The sequence below is a fragment of the Lontra canadensis genome, unplaced genomic scaffold (genome assembly GCF_010015895.1).
Source record: "Lontra canadensis isolate GAN:19392208 unplaced genomic scaffold, GSC_riverotter_1.0 scaffold109, whole genome shotgun sequence".
Classification (NCBI taxonomy): Eukaryota; Metazoa; Chordata; class Mammalia; order Carnivora; family Mustelidae; genus Lontra; species Lontra canadensis.
In genome coordinates, this window is record NW_022631103.1 from 705,999 (window position 1) to 728,544 (window position 22,546).

Here is a 22,546-nt window from a genome sequence, read left to right on the forward strand (position 1 = left end):
GTAGGTGACCACACTGTTATAGGAACCTTGAGTGTGAAGGGAAGGAGAGAGAGGAGGAATGAACTCTGTAGGGGTACAGAATCAAGAGTGGGGGGGTTAGACTTAAGAAGAGAGAATCTTGACCACATTTATGAAAACGTAGTAAATATAGAGGAAAAGGTTGAAGATACAACATGGGGAGCAGATGTAGACAGATTTATGGGTGATGGGTAAATTTACAGGGGATGGAGGTGGCAATCATCTGATGGAGGAAGTTACATCCCAAGAAAATGAAAGAAAGAGAGAGAGAAAATGAGACATTCTTGACCAGAACAGGAGATAATTCCCTCAGACTGCCTGTGGCTGAAAATCAGTCTTGGAATTCTGTTGCAAGTCTTTGTAGTTTTTTGTTTGTTTGTTTGTTTTGGTCTATTCATGGGTCCACTCTTCTCATTTCCAACCAATCATGCCCTGGAATCTACTCGTTCACTGGTCTGACTGTGACCCATCTGACTTGGCAGAGTCCGTATCCATCCCCCTGTGTGAGATGAGTTATTCTCAGTTTATAATTTTTGTTCTCTTTATAAAGTTCTCAGATGAAGATCCTTCCAAGTATTGTTAGAGATTGAATAAATGAATACATGAATGGAACTCCCAATCTCTTTCATTCAACCTTTTGACAAATATTTATTAAGCAACTACTATCTGTAAGGCACTGAGTATGAGCTAGGGCCATTCAGCTAGGGCCACTGAACCAAGTGGAGCTCACAGAGCTTGCTACCTGGTCAGGGCTACAGATGGGAAAATAGGGCAATTGAAATGCAAAGTGCTAAATGCTGTGATTAGCTCTTGGGGGAGGGAGCATAATTTATACAAAAGGGGCTGCTGATGGCCTCCTGGAGTGGGTGAGTAACAAAAAGCCCGAGTTCTCCAGGTTAATCCATGTTCATGATTACAATCTGGACTATTATTTTATGATTGGAAAATCAGAGTATTTCTATTAGAATCTGCTACACTTATGAATGTATGAATGAATGAATGGAAGATTTCTTCCACCTTATTAACAATCTAGTCATCTGTCTTTGAACTCTTGCTTCCCAGAAAGTGTTGACCTTCAGTAACCATTTGCCCAGTGTCAGGGGATTTTGGAACTAGTGAAATGTTCTAATTCTAGCCTGTTCATTTCCAGTATCATTACTTTTCAGGGGAGAAACCATGTGGCTTCTCATCTAACTGTACTACGTCCTTAAGAGAAGGTTCTTGAACTTTGAATGGGGGACTTACTTTCCATTGAAAAAGCTAGCTTCTTCTCCATGCTGAAGGTCATTTAATTGACCTGAAGTCTGGTGTGAACCCTGTTAAAACCATTCTTGGTGGGGGATGGCTTTTCTCGGAAATCATGGGAATGACTGGGAGGAACCAATAATTCTAGCAGCCCTGCCCCAGGCTTTTGGTCAGGTCACTCAGAAACCATTTCCCAGCAGGGAATGCACTTTACTTTTGCACATCTCAGGAGGGAAAATAATTTATACCTGTCACACATCTCCATTATCAGTGATTTTGAGATTATAAAAGTCAGAAAGTTATAGAAAAGAGATTAGTTGATGCCCAAGGATTTAAAGGTCCAGTGACTGGTAATAAAAATAAGAATAATACTAGTTATAGATCATGGTGTCTATTATGTGTCAGCCCAGTGAGGTGACAGGCCATTTGTGTCCCCATCCAAAGAAGTGAAGCAAAGACAGGGGGCAATGCTGAGTGAGGGGAGAGGTGGAACCAGCCAGGCCATGTCCCAAGCTTGGCTGCCAGGGCCCTGGAGGCTCTGATATGACTCTTATTTATCATTCATCATAGGATGAGAGGGGAATTCTTTTTACCTCACACAGAGAAAAGACTAAACAAACAAGAGTTTGATCAACAAAGGTCTCCTAAAGATTTATTGGAGATTGTTTGTCGGAGTAATACAAGAGACGGAGAAAGCTGGTGAGAAAAAAATATTGTATAGAAGAATCTTGAGAATAATATTATCTTAAAAAATTAGATACTGAGGGGCATTTGGGTGGCTCAGTTGGTTAAGTATCTGTCTTCAGCTCGGGTCATGATTTCAGGGTCCTGGGATCAAGCCCTGCGTTGGGCTCCCTGCTCAGCAAGGAGTCTGCTTCTCCCTCTCCCTCTGCCCTTGCCCCCTGCTCATTCTTTCTCTGTCTCAGATAAATAAATAAAATCTTTAAAAATATCAGAAACTGAATCACGTGGTAAAACATTCAGGGATTATTGAAATTCACAAAAGGTGGGGAATGCTGTGGGGTGAGATGCTCATGAAAGGCTTTTGGAAGGAGAGGAAGCTTGCAATGGGTTTTCACAATGGGTTGGATTTGTTGAAAGGCCTTTACCTACTGCTCCCTCCCTATCTTGTGCTACTTCCTCTCTCCCCATGCACCATGTACCATGATCACACTGAAATACAGACCACTTCTCTGGGAGCCAAGCTGTGTCACGCCTCCTTGCCCTCACCTATATGGTCCTGTTGCCTGGATGCCTTCCCTTCTCTACCTGGAGAATGTCAAGATTCATTCCAAACAGCCCCTTTTCTGGGGAACCCCCCATAAGCTCCTCAGGCTGAACTGTTCACTACTTCCTTCTATTAGAATTTACATTAGATTATAGATTTTCTATTAGGTTATGACCATAATAATTGTTAATGAGTAAAATCCTATAATAATAACTGTAATCGCATAATCATGACAATCACAATAAATTGTCAGGCACTTATTGCTAAGGTCTTTCCATGCATTACCTCATTTCATGCTCACAATAACCACAGTGAGGTATGTGCTACTACCAGGATACCCCCTTTTAAAGAATTAAGAGAAGGAGACTTGGGGTGGAGCCTGGGTTGCTACTCAGTAATGGTAGACTCAGGATGCAAACCCAGGTTGTCCAACACAGAGTCTGAAATCCCGAACATTACCCAACACTGCCTCCTGTAGAATCATGGGCATCTGTTTGTCTCAGGTGGACTATGGGAATATGAAGATGCATGAGATGGAGAGCCTGGAATGCCCCAGGTACTCATAACCTGGTGCATTTTTCTCATTTTAGCTTGTGCATTACACGTGTACAAAGGCACAGGGCTGAAGTGAATTGAAGGCCTCTGCTGCTTCATACCCATTCAAGACTCTGCTCAGAAGGCACCTTTTCTGGGAAGCCTGCCTGACCACTCATCCTCCCATAGCATTGTTTGGTTCATGTATGTAATACCTGCTTTTCAGTTCTTACCAGGCTGTTTATGTGCCTGTTATAATCAACAGACTTGCTCCATCCAGGTGAGTTCTAGAAAGTATAACATGATGTTTGGAACATAGTGAGTCAATACCTAACTTCCCTGCTCCACTTTCCTTCTCTGAAATTGGAATAATAATAGTATCTGTGTGTGTGAGTTATTTTCTGTTTGTTCCCACATCCATTGTGACCCTTTTTGGTCTTATTCTGGGATCTGGAAACCCGATCCTTGTGCTCTGCATTACCTGGTCTCCCTTGATGACTGGCTTGGCTCATGGAAGGCACTGGCAGGAGTCTGAGAAGTGGGAAGAGACATCTGGGGTATTTCTGCCCTGCCCCAGTGGCGCATTTCTGGCAGTATTTTTTCTGTTGATATCCATGGGTGTCCTCCAGCAAGAGTGCTGCAAGGCCTCCTGCAAGGGAGCTTCACTAACACTGTCCTCTCTGTCCTGTCTCTTCAGCTCTAGGGGTGGTGATAGCCTTCTTTTATTCCTAGTGTCTGGGTGATCATGATTCCTCATTTGTTCCCTTATCTCTGTCCCTTATTTCTAGAATGATTCTTTTAGTTCTTTTACCAAAGCCTTCTTTTTTTCCCCCAGCCATCTATGGTGAACTTGATTTACCTGATGGACACAGTTCCCTAATAGGGCTTGTGGTGGTCACTTAAATTTTGTTTCCTTCCTCCTACCACAGCCAGACCGGCTGAGAGCCTATGGTGGGCTTATGGGGAAATCCTCTTACCTCCCTGCACCAGGAACATTTTCCATCCTGATGTGTGGTCAGTATGGGGCTCTTTGACATGCTGACCCTCCTGGCTGTCCCAACCACCACAGCAGAGGGTTGTCCCAGGTCTACCCCAGCTGGTAGGGACGTGGCCTCTTTTCTACCACATCCCCAACTCCAAATCTGATCTTCCTGCTATACTCAGAGCTCCCCTGGGCTATGCAGGAAGCCAAATCCACCATAGACATTCTTGGCCATCAGGTGTGTTGTGTCCAGAACCAGGGCCTGGGTGGGGGCGGGGGGACACCTCCTTGCCTTGTGACCTCTTTTGAGCAAGCACCATCATAAGGATACACGTATACTTTCTTTTACAAATATGTACTTATTTCTAGTTATACATGTAATGTGTTCATCACAGAAAATTGAGAACGTACAGGAAAATATACTAAGAAGGGAGTTAAAAACACTAATCTGATGTTAGAGATTGCACAGATACTGTTAATATTTTGGTGTACCTTCTTTCAGTCTTTTTTTTAAGCATATTTTTCTTTGTACATGTGTATGTTCATGTATGTGTGCATAGAAACATGCATATTCATATGTGCAAGTCATGTAACCTGTTTTGCATCAAGCTGGGTTGAAAAAATGAGGTGATCTTAGTCATTATAACTTGTATTTTATGGTTTTTCCTGACAACGTCCCTCCCCCTGCCTTCCAAAGGCTTCCTGAATTGTTTCTGGGAAGTTCTAAACGATTTCTCAGATGAAATCTTAGGACCTGCCCCTGTCTTTACCTGCAGCATTGTGTTCCTTATACTGATGATCACTCTGGAGGCCTCTGTGCCTCTGAATATGCCTCACTTTTGCTGCTGGGGCTCGTTTTCAAAGCTTTCTCTACTGGCCACTGTCATGAGTCTTACAGCTGCTGTGCACTCTTGCTGCTCCTGGTGCCCTGAGGCTTTCTCTGGGGACAGAAACACAGCTGTGCCCTCTGAAGCCTGTGTGGCACCAAAGCGAGGCTGGGCTCCTGTAGAGGTGAGAGTCTCTGCCCTTGGGTTCAAAGAACCTTGCTTTAGGTCCTATGTAGCTATGTTTTTCAGAGCTCTTTATTGAAAACAGTTATGATAATAAACTTGAAAGATGGCCACCATCAATCCCTTCTCTCCCTGCCAGCACCTGCTGATAACCCTGATAACAATAGATGAAATCTAACTCACTACTCTTTGAATCTGGGCTGGTCTTAGTGATATAATTCACTAGCAGGATGCATCCAAAATGGTGTTCTGGGACTTCTGAGACGAGGTTGTATGAAGGCTTGTGACTTCCACCCGGGTCTCTTGAAATGTTCATTGTTGGGCTACTTCCTTTCAGAACCCAGCCATACATGACGAGAAGCCTTATGATGAGAGTCCACATCTGGGTGCTCCAGCTGAAGGCCTCCTCTGGGGGACAGTCAGCACCAACTGCCAGCCATGTGAGTGCGCCATCTTAGATATCCAGAGAGTTGCACCTTCAGATGACTCTGGCCTAAACCACCATTTGAGGCAATCATATGAGAGACCCTGAGGGACCACTGTCTTGCTGAGCACAGTTAGTTCACAGAGCCATGAATGAACATAATAAATTGCTGTTTTTAGCCACTAACTTTTGGGGTAGTTTGTTACATAGTAAAGATAATCTGAACAACAGAACCTTATCTCTCTCAGCTCACATATGCTCTGAGTTCCCCACAATCTGAGTGATAGGCACCCTGTTCTCCTCAGAACAGCCCTTGCCTCACCTACGTTTGAGGCTTTATATCTGGGTTAAGCTTGTCTGCCTGGCCTCCTGCCTCCTGCTACTGACTTCTCCCCTAGGATAGTTCCACCAGATTCATTCCATCATTCTCCACTGTTTCCAGACATGTCTCAATCCCAAGGATATATGCAGCTTAAGCTACTGTTGGGAACTCTGTACACAGAATGAGGCATTTACTGCATATACAACAGTATGTATGTATGTATGTATGTATGTATGTATTTTTAAAGATTTTATTTATTTACTTGACAGACAAAGATCACAAGCAGGCAGAGAGGCAGGCAGATAGAGAGGGGGGAGCAGGGTCCCTGCTGAGCAGAGTCCGATGCGGGGCCTGATCCCAGGACCCTGGGATCATGACCGATCTGAAGCAGAGGCTTTAACCCTCTGAGCCACCCAGGCGCCCCAGTATGTATCTATTAAAAATTTTTTTCACTTATATTGTGGCCATCTTCTCACATAATTAAAAACTCTGCAGAATTAATATTCCATTGTTTGATTTCATAGCACTACCCATTGGCCTGTTTTTGGAAATTGTATCCTCACCCCTATTTTTGCTTACATTACACAAAAGGTTGAGATGAATATCTTTGTCTGTAAACCTTTACTCAGATTCTTACCTTAAGGAAATAATCAAGCATTCTGCGAAGGGTATGGTTTACTTTTTTAATGACAACTGATGAATAATATCAGATAACTTTCTAGAAAGGTTGTACCAAGTCAATTTGATAAGCAGAAATGGTATCTCATTATTATTTTAATTTCTATTTCTCTCATTTTTTGTGTTGTCAACTAAAACATTTTTTTAAGTCTTTCACATATCTGATACAATTTTTCTTTTTAGCCATAGTATTATCTACTATGCACTAAGAAATCAACTTGGCACTTGGCAGGAAGTGAAGAATTCAGCATTTAACCCTAGAGTAGACCAGGTGGCTTGAGGAGCAGAGTTGGTAACAGGAAGTAAGGAGTGCACCTGACCTAAGGCCAGTTGGACATGTTCTTGGTCATCCTGCTGGATCCTCAGTACGCTTGAGAGGGTGCTACCTGGCTTTGCGGAAAGGCACAGACTTTGGCACCAGATACGCACACCTTTGAAAGTTGGCTTTACCCCCTATCTATTATATGACCTTGGTCAAGATATTTCAATCTCTTCCGCCTTAAATTCCTGAACTGTAAAGTGAGAAGTCGCAACATCCCTTTTAAGTCTGTCATCAGGATGAAAAGAGAATAAACATACATCTTACATGTTGAATCCACTCAGTAACCATCAAAACCTATTCTTCCATAGCATCTCTTGAGTCTCTACCCCTCCCTAACGCATTGCTACAGTCCTACTTCATTCAGCTTTCCCTGCTCTTGTACTGTGACTGCCCCTGAGCTGGTCTCCCTGTTCAGTGTCTCCTCCCTCCCATCTATTTGTCACACCAACTCTGTCTTTCTAAAATTAAATCGAATCATGTCACTACTTAAAACCCTTTAAAAGCTCTTTCATGTGATTGGGAACTAGTTCCTCCTAGCCTGCAGCCTTACTACTTCTACCTCTTTACCTCATCACACCTGATACTCTGGTCACAACAGACTGCCCAGCATCCCTCACGAACTCAAGCCTGTCACTTTGAATATGCTGTTTCTCTATTTGGACACTTTCTTCCTCTCCTGTCCATGTGGTTATCACCTACTGATTCCTCAGAAATTAGCTGAAGTAAGTCTGCCTTCCCTGACTCTGGAAGCTGGTTTAGGCAGTCCTTCCTATGGGTTCTCCCATCATGGCACACAGACAAGGAAGCATGTAATCCTCTCCCCCACCAGATTACAGTTCCTTTGGGGCAGGAATGACATCATCATTTCTACATCTCTTATCATAGAGACTAGAATGGGGTTTCTTAACATCTATAGACTTGACCGCACCTGGCTGTACAATTTGTATGGTCTAGTGCAAAGCAAAAATATGGAGCCCCTTGTTCAAAAGTTACTACGAATTTCAACATGGTGATAGTAGAATGTTAAACCAGGTATGGGGCCTTACTTCAAGTCAGGTCATGCTGACTATGCTGGTTGCTTGCCCATGAAGCTAGACCTGCTATTGGCATTTTGGGCCAGATAATTCTTTGATGTTGGTAGCTGTCCTGTGCATTATAAAATGCTTAGCAGCATCCTTACTCTTTATCTAAAAGATGCCAGTAGCCCTTGGGACAACAAAAGATGTTTCCTAACATGGCCAAATGGCAAAATTGCCCCTGGTTAGAAACCAATGGTTTAGAAGATCATAGGCACTCAAAGCAGGTTCTTGGATGTGCCTGAACTCTGATGGAGGTGAGAGTGAAGTCCTGTGGGGAGCCAACCAGGCTCACAAGCTGATAAGCCAAAGCTCCTGGAGGTGTAATACCCTAGGGGAGGCCCAAAGGATAAGTAGGACTTGTATGAAACCTTCTACCTGGACATGTTAGCTGACTTAGTCAGAATGCAGGGGTGCTGGAGGAGGAGGAACATCCAACAAGACAAGAAAGGCTTGGAAACCTCCAAATGAGTCACAGATCTGGTGGTTTCACATGGTAGGCAGAGCTTCCCCAGGCCATGAGATTTATAATGAGAAAACAACTTTGAAGTTCTTCCTTTGGAGTGTTTTCAGGGCCAAGGGTAAAAAAGAAGCTTTGAGGATCACAGAGAGCTCTGGACTATAAAACTCTGGGTTTGCTTCCTTAAAAAGAGGGGTCAGGCAACTGCTACCCTCAGGCCAGGCCTAATGGCTTGCACATGTTCTCTCCTCGATCACTCAATGGAGCTGGACACACAGTCAGATTCTTCCACACCCAAGGGATCCTGAGAATGCTGCAAATAGGGCACCCCAGCTGTCTTGCTGGGGAAGGGGGTGGGAGCATGGAAAATTGTGGCTTCAAGGGTGAAGAATCTTGGTGGAGGTGGCTGCTCATATTTCTCAGGACAATTGCTGGGAAACATCAGGACAGATGTTCAGTGATCTGGTTGGATGAAAGGACTTTCATCCCCCATAGATCAGGACAACCTGGTTGAATCTTGATATTGGTCAATATCCTCTGGCTTCCATAAAAATTGCTGTTTGGAGAAGGTATTCTCCCAAGAGGAGGGAAAGTATAAGTCAGGTGAGATTAAGGGGGGGGAAAGATAATGGAACCCTTTACAGAGTCAGGTCTTCTCTAAAGCCCATGTTCTTACCCACACACTTGTGTCTGAGTTGCTAATCCACTACATTTTAGTTGTGTGATTTGGGGAGGTTACTTGAGGTTAACAAGTGCAAAAGGTGCAAAAGGTGCAAAAGGTTTCTCATTTTTAAATGGACGTAAGAAGAATACTGACTTTATAGGGTTATGGTAGGGATAAGCTGAGATCTTCCAGGCATGTGAAGGAACTATGGTGTTTTAGACAGGGTGGCTAGACTATCATGACAACAAACATTATTTAGAAGCTTCTTGTCATCATCTGTTTGATCCAGGACCCTTTAAGTGAACCTACCTCAGCCATGTACTCAGAGCCACTCTACTTTCAGCAAGAGTTCTCAGTTGCAGGCAGTAAAAATCAACTCTGGGACCTTCCTGAGTGGATCAGTGGGAATCAGAAGACATGAAAGGCCCAGATTTGGAAGATTGGTGGACTTGGAAGATAAACAGGAATCAGGGAATTCTCTGATTGTCAAGGAGACAAATTGCAAAAAAGCAGACATTCATTTTCTGGAAGACAGCCAGGTTGCGCCCTCCATCACTACCCTCACCACCAATGCTGGATAGTGCAGTGACTTTCAGTGAGCCCTGATCCTCATTCATCTGGGCAACTTTGCTGGATGCTCAGGGCAGGAAGGAGGGAAGATATCCCTCCCACTTTGGCTTCCACTGTGAGGGTAGACTGCTTCTCCACCAGGTGTTTCCCACCAAATGAGAGGAGCTGTTGCAGAATGACCACTAAGAACGGTCATATATCCCTGATGGCCCCCCTCCTTTGGCTGTCCAACCTTCATTCAAAGCTGTCTTCCTATATGTATTTTACACACACACACACACACACACACACACACACACACACCCCTTCCTTGCAACTGAAAATATACTTAGCCCCTCCCCAAAGGAACGAAACCAAAAGCATTTGGACTGTGCCTCCAGTATTTTTCAAAAACATATGAGTTAAATTGTAAAGTTCATGGTTCCTACTCTCTACATATATAACAGTGAGGAGAACAGAGAGAAAAGAAGAGGAAACTTTAGTAGAATATATAAATGCTCAACACTGTAAGGAAGGAAATTCAGAAGGAGGCTCTAGTCCTTGTGTGTGCATAGCTAGTGCTTGTGGCCTACCTTTACTGTTCCATTCCAGTGGTTTTTGTCTTCAGCTGGTCCTTCCGTGGTCACTCCGTGGGGTAGCTCAAACATTTGGTTTGGGGAGGCTATGGACCTTTGGTTTGGGGCTCCACTAACTTATACTATTAAATACACCAGAATTGGAAGCCACTCAGGAGGTCCCCAAGTTCCATTCTTCCTAAATCCATGTTCCTATCACAAGCAATCCTATTTTTCCTTAACAGTAATGATCAAACACCCCAGCCAGTTTGGCGACTGCTCTCATTTTTGGCCACTGTTCCCAGTGGTTTAAAGAATCTGAAATGACCAGATGGTAGAGTTAAATTCCAGTTCAGCGTGACCACTGTTATGTCCCCTCATGGAAGACTTCTTCTCCAAAGCACACCCTCTGCCCCAAGTCACTTCAGCTAGTACAGCCCAAAGCTATAGGACAGGGAAGTAAAAGCTTGTGAATGGGGCATGAGAAGTGCAAACCCTCCTTTAGTCCCTTGGTTCTGGACACTTTATTCTGGCTGTGGTGGCAAAATCACCATAAATTGTTCCATTGTTTAGAGATTTTATTGCTTTCTGTAAGATAGTGCCCCATCGTATGAGGTATTACACTGCTGGCATGACGACTGATTCTTCAACCAACCAGAATTCCACCTTATGAGTTACAGCAGCTCCTATAAAAGGGTACATCCTAAAACAAACGTATCTCATGGCCATAAAACAACTGTCTCCCGGTCTTCCTCCCTCCATCCCTCTGCAAAGCAAACAAAGAAATGTTATTACTTGAAGTTTTGCTTTCTGGGTGTATCTCCCTTCTCTACAGTTCTTGAGTGGAACTTTAAAAAATGATAGTGCTTCTGTGTCAGTCCACCAGTCAGAGGTATCCGTGGACCTGGAGGAATGGGCTGTTGGAGGAGATGGATCATGGCAGGAGCGAGCATGCTGGGAATGTGAGTATCACGCCCCAGCCACTACTTGTGCCTTAAGAACCTATTGAACATGATCCCTGATGCGCCATTTTCATTTGCTAATGGAATCTGCTGGACATGGTACTTTCTGGTTCAGTGGATTATGGAACACCCTGTTCATAATTGCCCAGCGAGGGGTGAGTGCTTATTTTGTGCCCCACTTTCAGTCCAACAGGGTCCAAGAACAATTCAAACAATGTTTTCTAAAAGGAACATAATTATTCACTGAATAGAGCCTGGATATGCTGTCTGACTTCAAGGGCTTTTTACTGTGAGTCTTGTCCTGGGACTTGCTTTGAGTGCCCTATAGCATTCTGACCTTGTATTCTCATGGGATTCCTCCCCCACTGCCTGACTTGCATGTATCCTGCTAACAGTGTCTATAGTGCTTGCTGTTTCCGACATTCTGATCCTAACCAAAGTGTGCTATTCATGTCATGGACTAGCATTTTGCCACCTGGATGGGAAGATGGTCAAGGTCTCTGTGGTTTAAACTGTGCCACACTTTAGAAGTCTTGATACCTCCTTGAGTCACAGCAAATACACTGTCCTTCCCACCAGGTGAAAGCCAACTTCTTCTGATATTTTCTGATGCTTGGTAGAGAAAGAAAAAGCAGTCACTACATACCAAGGGTCACATGTTGTGACTTTTTTCAGTAAGGAGCCAATCTAGAACCACAAATATTGTTGGGGATACTGCCTACTCCTCTTTCTTTGAAGTCAATGCTGCCTTTCAGTGTCAATCACAGATGATACCAGGAGTCTCTGGCGGTCCCCCTCTGAGTTCCCTGGGCCCCATAAATAACCTTCTTCTTCCACTTTTGAGTTCAAAGCCCATTCAAAGAGATATTAATTCCATACTAACAAGTCTCACCTATTATTGATAAAGCTGTTGGAGAACATGGTTTTAGATCTGGGATCAAGTGGGTTTTCTTGTATTTCCCCCCTTGGTATTTTGACTCCTCCAGTCACTGGCATAGTGGCACTGACTCGTGCCTTGTCCGAGGACCCCACCACAACTTGTGGCACAGAGGAGCAAAAGCTACATGCTCCTTTAGGTGGAGGGGTCTGGAAAAAGAGGAGGAAGAAGTAGCTTTGTGGAATGAGTTTCTTTTGCTAGAGTTTCCAGTTACATGTGTCATCCCAGCTGGTAACTTTTTCTCCTCCTGTGCAGAAAAATCAGTGAGGAATGAAGGAAGAGTCTGGCAGGATTAGTCTGGTTAGAATGTCTCCACATAAAGACACAAGTCTGGGGAGATGCTGGTTGTGCCCACATCCCTTCCTATCACTGGGACCCCCCACAACTGGATCCGTGTGTGCCTACTGTGAACACAGCTTCTGCTTTGCACTGCTGGCTCTCATGTCTCATGGGTGGGCCCAGGCTCCCTGTGTGTATTTGGCTTCCAGGGCAGGCACTGAAGGCGCATCTCCCGTCTTCAGTTCTAACAGTAGATAGCAGGACACTGTGTCTATCAATAGCATGTGCAATGGGAGCCTCCTCCCCCATGGGAAAGGGGGTTGGAGATCGAATAGCTAAAAAACTCATTAATTGCCATTCCACTCCCCCAACATCTACACATGCAGACACTCCAGATGGGGGCCAACTACTGGTTTGCTGATTTCCAACCTCTGTGTTCCCCTGCTTCTTTTGCTTACCAGCCAGACTGCCTGGGTATAGACTCCCATCTGTTTTGGAACTCTCCCTCAGGACATAACGTTTGGCCATCTGTCTCCCTGAAATTACGGCTGCCCTGCCTCAGCCTGGGGCTCTGTGCATTTCCTTGGGGCTCCTGTTTAGTTCAGAACCTCTGATGCTTACTGAGAGCTTGTGTTTATGTTGCTTTGCTTTGCTTTCTCACGAACATGTTGTGAGTGCTGCATGGTGTAGATCAAAAGTCATCTCCACCCTTCCAACAGTTCTCTTCAGGGGGGTGGGGCTCACCCTCCTTGTTCATCTCCATTTGTGTTTCTCGATGTTATGGTAAGACAGCACCAGAATCGGTGTAAAGGAAGACCTCATGCGAGGAAACCATTCTGTGACCCTGGTGAGGAAGCTCATGTCCCTTTCCTGGACCTGCCTGAGCCAAGCACTGCAGACTGGGGCCTTACCACATGAGGAAGGGATCCTGTCAGAGTCTGGAGCAGAAGTCCCAAATCCAGCTTTTGGCAGGTTGGCTCCTTCCAGAATTTCTGAGGATGAATCTGTTCCATCCATTCTCCCAGAAGCTGGCAGCTGTCAGTAATCCTTGACATTCCCGGGCTCATGGTGACCTCACCCCACGCTCTGCCCCTGACTTCGCATGACGTCCTCGCTAGTGTGCCTGTCTCTTCTCTTCTTGTAAGGACACCAGTCAGATTAGATTGGGGCCCATTCGACTCCAGTATGACCTCATCTGGACTAGAAAGTCCCAATTCCAGATGAGGACACATTCACAGATTCTGAGGGCTAGGACATTCTTGTGGGGCACAATTCAACTCATAACAGTTGCAAAGTTCTGAAGAGATTTCTCTCAACTTCATTTCCTTAAACCTAATGCATTTGTGTTGTCTTTGAGATGAAAAGCCTCTTTTAGAAGCAGTTCCTCCTCTAAAATTTCCTATCTTAATTAACACCTCTTTAAAATGCAAGATTCTACAAGCTACATGTCTCTTAGAAAAATGACCTCCAGTTATTGGTGTGGACTGCTTCAACAAAATCAAAGGAACTCTTTGAATTCTGGCCCAGGAAAAAAAAAAAGTTCCTGAATTGAACTACTAAGCTTCTAGGTAGAGTAGGAATTATTATATGGTAAGTTTTGTTTTTCAGGAATGGAAAAAAACCCAAACAAATAAAATGTCCTTCACATCTAGGGTTTGGCCAAACCTCCATATAAGAAAAGAAAGATCCTACAAACATATTTATTTCAATTCAATGTTTATGTTTGTAAAAATCTTATTTTTCAATGGTAATAATAGCCTTTCAAATTTATTCAGTTAATGACAGCTTAAGTGTTGTCATGTCATGACTCATTTGTGTCTCAAAATGACTGTGAGAGTCTTCCATTTTACACGAAGAACATTGAGGCAGGCGTGCCTGGGGAGGGCCATCGTTTAAGTGTCTGACTCTTGGTTTCAGCTCAGGTCGTGATCTCAGGGTCACTGGATCGAGCCCCATGTTGGCTCTGTGCTCCGCATGGAGTCTGCTTGAGATTCTCCTCTCTCCCTCTGCTCCTTCCCTGCTTGTGCTCTTTCTTTCTTTCTCTCTCTCTCAAGTAAATAAATAAATAAAATTTTCGGGGTTGGAGGGGGAGCGAAGGAACACTGAGGTAGACCAGAAAGATGGACTGACTTGTCCAAGATCAGATGGCTCAACAGCAATGGAAATAAGAGAACTGATTCTCAAGCCAGAAGTCCCCCCAAAATTCTACAGAGCAGGCTGGCAGAAGATGTGGGCTTTTCTTTATTTTACTTTCTAATCTTTCGTTGAACTTCAGTTCAACAGTGTAATTGCTAAATAAATCTCTGTGGGCCAGGACTTTGCTAAGTGCTGGGGACACATCGTGATTGCCCCCAGGTAGCTTACAGACGATATAGATAAACTCTTTCATTAGACCTGATGTTCTCATGTTAGACCTGATGTTCTCTGAGTATTGTGATAGAAGGGTGCCCTGGTGTGGGGAGGTCCCACAGAGGGGGCACATCTCCCTGCTCTGGGAGAGGGGCCTCACAAGTTAGAAGACCCAAGCTGAGTCTTGGAGGACCAGGAGTATCAACCAGGTAGGATGGGAGGTGGGGATGGAGTCTGGATGCAGGGGAAGGGCATGGGTGAGCGCCTGGAGACATGGTACATGATGGGGCTGGACGGAGATCAGACTGTGAGGGTCTTGAATGAAGTCTAAGTGTTTTGAACTTCATTTTGGAGGGCAACAGAAGGTAATGGGGAGGAAGGGGGAACAGAAATTATTTTAAACCAGTGGCTATCAACAGGGGACAATTTGCCCCTTTTCCTCCTTCTCCCCATTCCTGACACTGAGCAGTATCTGGAGACATTTTGGTCATTTTAGAGGGAGTTGCTACCATCTCATGGGAGGGAGATGCCATCTCGTGGGTAGAGGATAGGTATGCTGCTAAATATTCTGCAATGTATAGAACTGTTTCCTCTAACAGTGTTACCTGGCTAAGGCTGAGAAACCTTGTTTCAGAGATTTTATGTATGTATGTATGTATGTATGTATTTATATAGAGAGAGTGTGAACAGGGGGAGGAGCAAAGGGAGAGGGAGAGAATCTCAAGCAGACTCTACACTGAGAGCAGAGCCCAGAGCAGGGCTTGATCCCACCACCCTGAGATCATGATCTGAGCCGAAACCAAGAGCCAGATGCTTAACCAACTGAGCCACCCAGGCGCCCTCAAGAAATATTTTTTTTGATTTTTTTTTTTTTCTGTTTTAGAAAGGAAAATTGGAAATTGCCTAAGAGCTGGGGAATTGCTACATGACCCAACTACTTTGTTTATTTTAAACGTTCTTCCTCTATAATAGACTAAATATACATTATTTTCATATTCTGTTGGTGTTAATTCTTCCCCATGCTACAGTTTTCTGCAAGAGGGTGCCTGATGTGATCATGGGCTATGTGAAGGGCACCCCCTAGAGTTGTGTGGTGCACAAACTTCACCTTAACGGAATAGAATTTTAAATTAATCGCCCAAGAAGCTCTTCTCCTTAGTGCCCAGCACAAGCCTGGCAGAGTTCAGAATTTGATGAATGAATGAATGAATGACCAAGTGAATGAATGATTGGCAGTTGAAAGAATGGGAAAACTAATTGCAGACCAGGTGATGCTGAAGGAGAAAGTTGTCATTAAAAATCCCAGCAAGGTATCATACCGAATTTCCGGAGTGCGTCGGAGTGGAAACAAACAGCTCCCTGCCAGGGCCCTCTTGGCCAACACTTCAGAGCCCTGGCTGGCAAGGGGCCCTCAGAGTGGAGGCCGGGTTTAGAGTCTGGAAAATTACTAGGTTTTCTGGTCTCCTGGGTCCTCTGCAGCCTTATCAGTGCAGCTTTGTCAAGGTTTCCATCATAAACCCTGGGTGTGGGGCTAAGTAGCCCTATAAAACCTGACTCCGGGCTAAAGCTGGCAGGCACCGAGACTGCTAAGATGCAATTAGCTTGACTCAAGGAGTCTTCGGTTGGCTTCTCTGCTTAATTGGGAGATTGCAACCAAGAAATACAGAGGCTTGCTGCTCCTTCTGTCTCTAAGGACAGGCATAGAAAGTCTTCTGTTGCAAAGAAGGGAAACAGGCCCCTCCCCAATGTAGAGCTCTGGCAAGAAGCAATTTGGAAAGGGCTGCCCACCAGGAGTTGGGAAACAGTGCTGGGCAGGTGCCAAAGGCAGCTCTGTGACCTGGGCCAGCCCCTTGCCTGCTGGCGAGGTGGGGGGTGGGGCCTTCATTTCCCCCTGGTCAAATAATATGAGTCCTTAAGGCCTGCCTTGGTTCCTGAGTAGGGGGTGTTCTGGGATGGTGGCAGGAAAATAAAATGCTTGTTTAGAGCCATGTTTTACACTTAAGCCCTTTGCACTCAATGGTGACATTTGTTCCTTTATTCATTCATTGCCTATTATGGCTTCTTTGTTTAGGCTGGCTAGTACGACAGTATCAGACCCTGCCCCAGAATATAAGGACAGTCCTTGCCCAAGGTCACCTGGTTGGAAAAGCCCCAGCCTCAAGGGTCTCAATTTCCCCATTCTTAAATTTAGGAAAATAATAGCTAATTCCTAGCATAGGGATGATTGAAATTTAAGTGATAGGACTTATAAAAAGATTGTAGCACTATGTCGGGTGAAAAGAAATAAGGGTTCCTTAAAGAGCGGTTTGATAGGACTAGTCCTACTGCAATAGAAACACAGCATGCCAAATGCTGTCATCTGGGTATATGCAATGCTGTAAAAACTCGGGGGTGTGAATGCCTGTGTCTGAGAGGGGGTGGAGGTGGGAGAGGAGTCAGGGAGAACATCATGGAGGAGGTGATGTGACCTGAGAACTGAAAAATGGATTATAAGCTTTGTAGGCAGAGAAGAGAGGAAAGCACATTCCTGTTAGCAGGAACAGCATATGCAGATGGACGCGCGGTCAGGCTGGGGCACGAGGAGACACGTTTGTACCCTGATCACAGGGCTCAGGCTGGAGGGGGGCTTGTGATGTCATCATGGAGCAGAGCTGTCTGAATCCATCCTTTCTTCCTTCTTCTCCTCCCTGTGCCCTTTCTCATTTTTGCTTTTAGAACTTTGAAAAGAAAAATAAATACTATTTAATTCTGAATAATGTAGAAACAACTACCCAGTGTAGGCCAAGGACATGTTCAGGGATTTGGAAGGAATTGTGGCCTTGTTTTCTGCTCCCAAGTTGTAGAGCTGGAGATGTGGGCTAGGTCCGCTCATTGCTTTCTTATGCTGAAAAAAGAAAAATGATGCAAGTCTATGACATCAGTGACTTGTAAACACTGGTAGTAACTTAAACGCCAGTTTAATAAGTGGAATAATTTAACAACAGAAACGTTACACTTTGCTGCCGCTACAGAGGCATTTACACCACATTCTCTGCTTTCTGTCCCTAGGCTAACCCTCCAAAATACCTACCGGAGATGAAAGACTTACGTGTGATGTCACCGCCACAGGGTGCCACACCTAGGAAACAGAGTATGCTCCAGAGAACTTAGAGTATTTTCTACCATGCAGATTTTGAGTGCCCAGAGAAGCTTCTTGGGGGACAGGACTAGTTCCCGGTCACACAGTGCAATAGAGTTTGGGTCCCGGTGTTCTGGTCCCAGCTCTGGGCTTAGGGCTCAGGGATCTCCCGTGGAGGGCTTTGAGCAGTTAGTGAGGACCATCAGAGCTGATTTCCCACCCCTCCTATCTGCTTAGCCCTCCACCCCCACCCCCTACCTCACTGCTTGCCCTGCCGGAGGGCTCACTCCTATAAAGTCCTCTTAAAAATCTTTTATGACTCTTGAGACCAGGCTCCCAGTCTACCCTGCACCATATGTGGGCTTGTTAATCCCTTAAAAGGTCCACGGACGGCACATCTTGGGGATGTAGGCCCAGATACATGGGGAAGCCATGGCTGTCCCTTGGGGACAATGCGAGTAGATGTCCCCTCGGTGAGGGACAGGGGTCCACAGAGAGTTGGAAGCAAGCAAGGAAACAAATCCATTGTGAACACCTGGTGTTGCTGACACCGTGCTGGGTACGTTCGTATCTGAAACCTCCATTCAAAGCCTGCCTTGGTGTGAATAAATACCTTGGGCAATTCTCTCCAGTTTCCCAAGTTTCAGCATCTGCCTGTGTCAGATGGGAGAGTGATGCTGACCTACTCCCGAGAGAGGAGGGCAAACCCCTTAGCTCCTTTGAGAGCCTAAGGTTTGACTCGTCCCCCTTCCCTGCTCAGATTTGGAGAAGATCCTTAGAGGAAACATCAAATTTCTTTCGCTCACCTGCTGACGTGGGGCATTGGGTACGAGCTCTGGATCTCGAGTTAGGACAAAAGCCAGGTATGTACCTATGTTGGAAGGTTGTTGGGTCAGAAGATAACATTGATTCCAAGGAAAGCAGCTCCTACTTTCTCCCTTTTGTACCTGGGAAGGGACGGTCAGGGTGTCAAAGTTTAAACAAGTCTGGAAAAGCTGGAGAGACAGGGAAAATATCCCTAAAGCTTCCTCCTTCTCCACGGTCAGGCCCTCTGGATGTGTCATCTGTTCCTGGGTTGCCAACAGGAAAGAATGCCGGCTTTGGAATTAGGCAGGTCCCACCCTGGCACACAGGGAACACTGCGTAAACACCAGTTCCCCCTCTCTCCGGCCAGAAAACACCCCAGCCCCCTGAGGATGGCCACCCAACCCCCAGGCGCAGCTCAGTCAAGTCCCCATAAAATCCAGCTCCTCTGAGCCCAGCTTCAGCAATTACAGCGAGCTGATTTGTCACGTTGTTCGAATTATGGCAATATGAAAATACAGAAAACCCACCAGGAGCCAGCCTTTTCCCATATATAAAATGGGGTTACGATCCCATATAAACTTTTAAAAGAGAATACTTTAGTTTATTTCTTCATGCATTAAATTGGGCATAAAAAAGAAGGAACAAGAAAAGAAAAGAGAACACACTGGCAAACAGCCTGATTGGAGCCAACACCCCTGCTTCTTCGTCCCTCCACTCCCTTCTCTTTATTTTCACTTTCTGTCTTCCTAGCATCTCAGATCCGGTGCCCACACGCCAGTGGGCTGCGGCTTTTTAGGGGCTTCAGAGTACGGCTGCCTCGTAAGGACCCCTGCAATTCATCCTCTCTTCCCCATTTCCACTGCATCAGTCCCCAGCATCCCTGCCTTGGACCTTTGATCTCCCCAGGTCTGTTCAGGCTAAAGCCAGGGGAATGGATGGTGGGGCAGCAAGGCAGGGGGCATAGATCTGAGCATGTTTTCCCTATGTAAGACCTTCAGAAGCCCCTCAGGGCCTTCTGGAGAAAGCCTTGACAGCTCTCCACCTTCCAGAACTGTGTCTCCAGCTTCTCCCCTTTCTCTCTCCTTTGCCTTGAGCTTGACCCACTCGGCTTCCTCTGCCCAGAAGGCTCTGTCCCCTAAATATCCCCCAGCACGTTGTGTCCTCCTCATTGCTTACAACCCAGATATTTATATAGAGCTTCCTCTGGGAAAATCTTGAAGTGATTCTTAGTCTGATGAACCTGTTTTCACTTCTCAGCTGTGAACTCTACTGGGGCAATGAGCAAAATATTTTGCTCATCATTATATCTCCAGGATTAACAAATGCCGCCCTACAAGGCAGCCCCTCGGAAAGCATCTGCTGTGTTGTGATGATGGACTTCAGTCCCCATCTGCGTTCCTCCACCACTGATGCCCAAGGTCACTTCAGTGGTAACCTTACCACCATTCTCATCTGTGAAATGGGCATAAAGGTACCTACTTCGTGGTGTGGTTCTGAGAATCAGAGAAAAGTTTCTTCAGCATGCAGCACACAATGAGGGATTTCATTTATTGAGCGCCTACTCTTATTACAAGGTTTACCGAAGAAAATTTCTTTCTAACGCCATGACCATCAGTCATGATGGCTATTGCAACACTGGCAAATGCCCACCAGGGAAGCATAATAGTAAATTCCTCGATTGGGGCCCTGTTTACAGTTGGAAGGGAAGCACTATCAGTTGTTAGTTTTCAAATGAGACCTCCTCTTGGATGGCAGCACATGAAAAGAATTGCCTGGGCGTGGGTCCAAGGTTCTGTATGCAACACATGTGGTGATTCAAATACAATTTCATTTACTCATGGCCCCACCTGTCAAAAACCCACATCCAATTAAAGAGGCACAAATGCTTAGCCTTTATGGCAAAGGTGTAAAGAAAATGCTAATTGTGTGATTTACTAATCCTCCGGCTAGTCCTCTCCCCTCTGTGCTTTCACGTTCATCCTTCCATAGGGAACAGCAGAGGTGGCTAAGGGTCAGGGGTCCCTGGATGAGCATGGGAGATTTTGCCAATTACCAATCTTCTTACCAAAACCTCCTGGAATTTTGGATTTGGGCAAAGCATTTGAGATGGTGTCTGAAGAGATTCTTATTCTCCTTCTTCTTCCCCTCCTCTTCCTTCTTCTTTTTAAGACTTTTAAAGTTTATTTATTTGAGAGAGAGAGAGAGAGCATGGGAGAGAGAGAACGAGAGAGAGCGCGCATGCACAAGTAGGAGGGAGAGGCAGAGGAAGAGGGAGAAGCAGACTCCCCACTGAACAGGGAGCCTGAGGTAGGGTTTGATCCCAGGACCCTGTGATCATGACCTGAGCTGAAGGCAGATGCTTAACCCACTGAGCCACCCAGGTACCCTGAAGGGATTCTTGGCAAAGTGGGCTGTCAGGAAATCAGAAGCTTAGAGATTGAAACCAAGTTACAAGGTTATTAAAAGATCCTTTTGCAATGGTACACTATGTTGTAGCTTAGACCGTATGTCCCCTGAGGTTACCTCCTGGGATCTTTATGCCAAACTCTGATACTGTATGAGCTGGGATCATCCAATTCAGTTTACAGAAGAGGAACGGGGCTCAGAAATTTGCCCAAAGTTGATCAGCTGATTGATAGCACTGCCAAGACTTAATGTTGCTTTTCCCACTCAAAGCCCTCTTTTTGTTGTCCTGCGTTTCCTTCTTCCAGGCAGGCTGAGTTCTGAGTCCCTGTTCTTATCCCTGCATTCTTTCTCAGTCTGGAGTTCTGGGGAGGGAGGCATGCTTTCAATAGCCCCACCCCTACCTGGTCCATCTAGCCCAATGAAGCCTGCCCTGCCGGCCTCCCAAACACAGACCAGCATTCCTGCACACTTAAGCCTACAGCACTCGTCTTGTGTGCTTGCGTGTAACAAGTAAGTGTGATGCAACGTGGTCTGAGCCATGACGTGGTCTGAAACATGATTTACTTTTCAGGCTTCTGTTTAACTACACGGTCTCAAGAGAGTGCATTGGATGGGGGTGCATCTAGCAATAATTGACTAGCTTCTAGACATTTTACTTCTCAAAACTGCATAAAGTATGTATTCTTATCCCTGCTCAGTGTGACACATTGCATTAGGGTAAAAAGCAGATCCTGGCTGCACAGGGAGAGGGAAGGTCCTAGTGCATTTATGGAGTGCCTAATGTATGCTAGTACTTCACAAATTTGCTAGTACTTGTTGAAGCCTCACAACATCCTACAGACAAAAGGATGGATGATCCCATTTCACAGATGGGGAAACTAAAGTTTAGCTAAGTGAAATAATAAGTTCACTCAGGAAATACGTGGAAGCCCTCGATTTGGTCCAAACTGCAATTTCAGAAGACTGTCCCAAACCAGAACTTGTGGTCTGTCTGAAGACAGGATGTCAATCCAGGGCAGAACTCTCTGGAAGGCAGGGATGAAGTAGAAACAGACTGCAACTGTTTGTTTTTTTTTTAAGATTTTATTTATTTATTTGTTGGAGAGAGAGAGAGAGCACAAACAGGGGGAGCTATAGGCAGACAGTGAAACAGGCTCCCCGCTGAGTAAGGAGCCCAATGCAGGACTCGATCCCAGGACCCTGGGACCATGACCTGAGCCAAAAGGCAGCCGTTTAACTGACTGAGCCACCCAGGCATCCCAGCCTGCAACTGTTAAGACAAAAAAAGAAGGAAGGGAATATGAGGTGTCAAACAAATAAGAAACAATTGGGATACAGTTATAAGGAAAATACAGGAAAAATTCCAGAAGCCAAACTCTTATAGAGCTGTTTGCAACGAGAGTGGTGGGAAAGTTACCCTCTGGCCTGAAAAACTGCAAGTTTTGGAGAAAAATATCATATTGAATCACAGAAACTCTTTGAAGAAAAGAGTCTTTCATTTATTTAATTGGTCTGTTCATGCTCATCAAGCCTCTACCAAGAGCCAATACTATCCTTGGCACAGCAAGTTTGAAGTCGGATGAAACTCAGTTCCCGCCCTC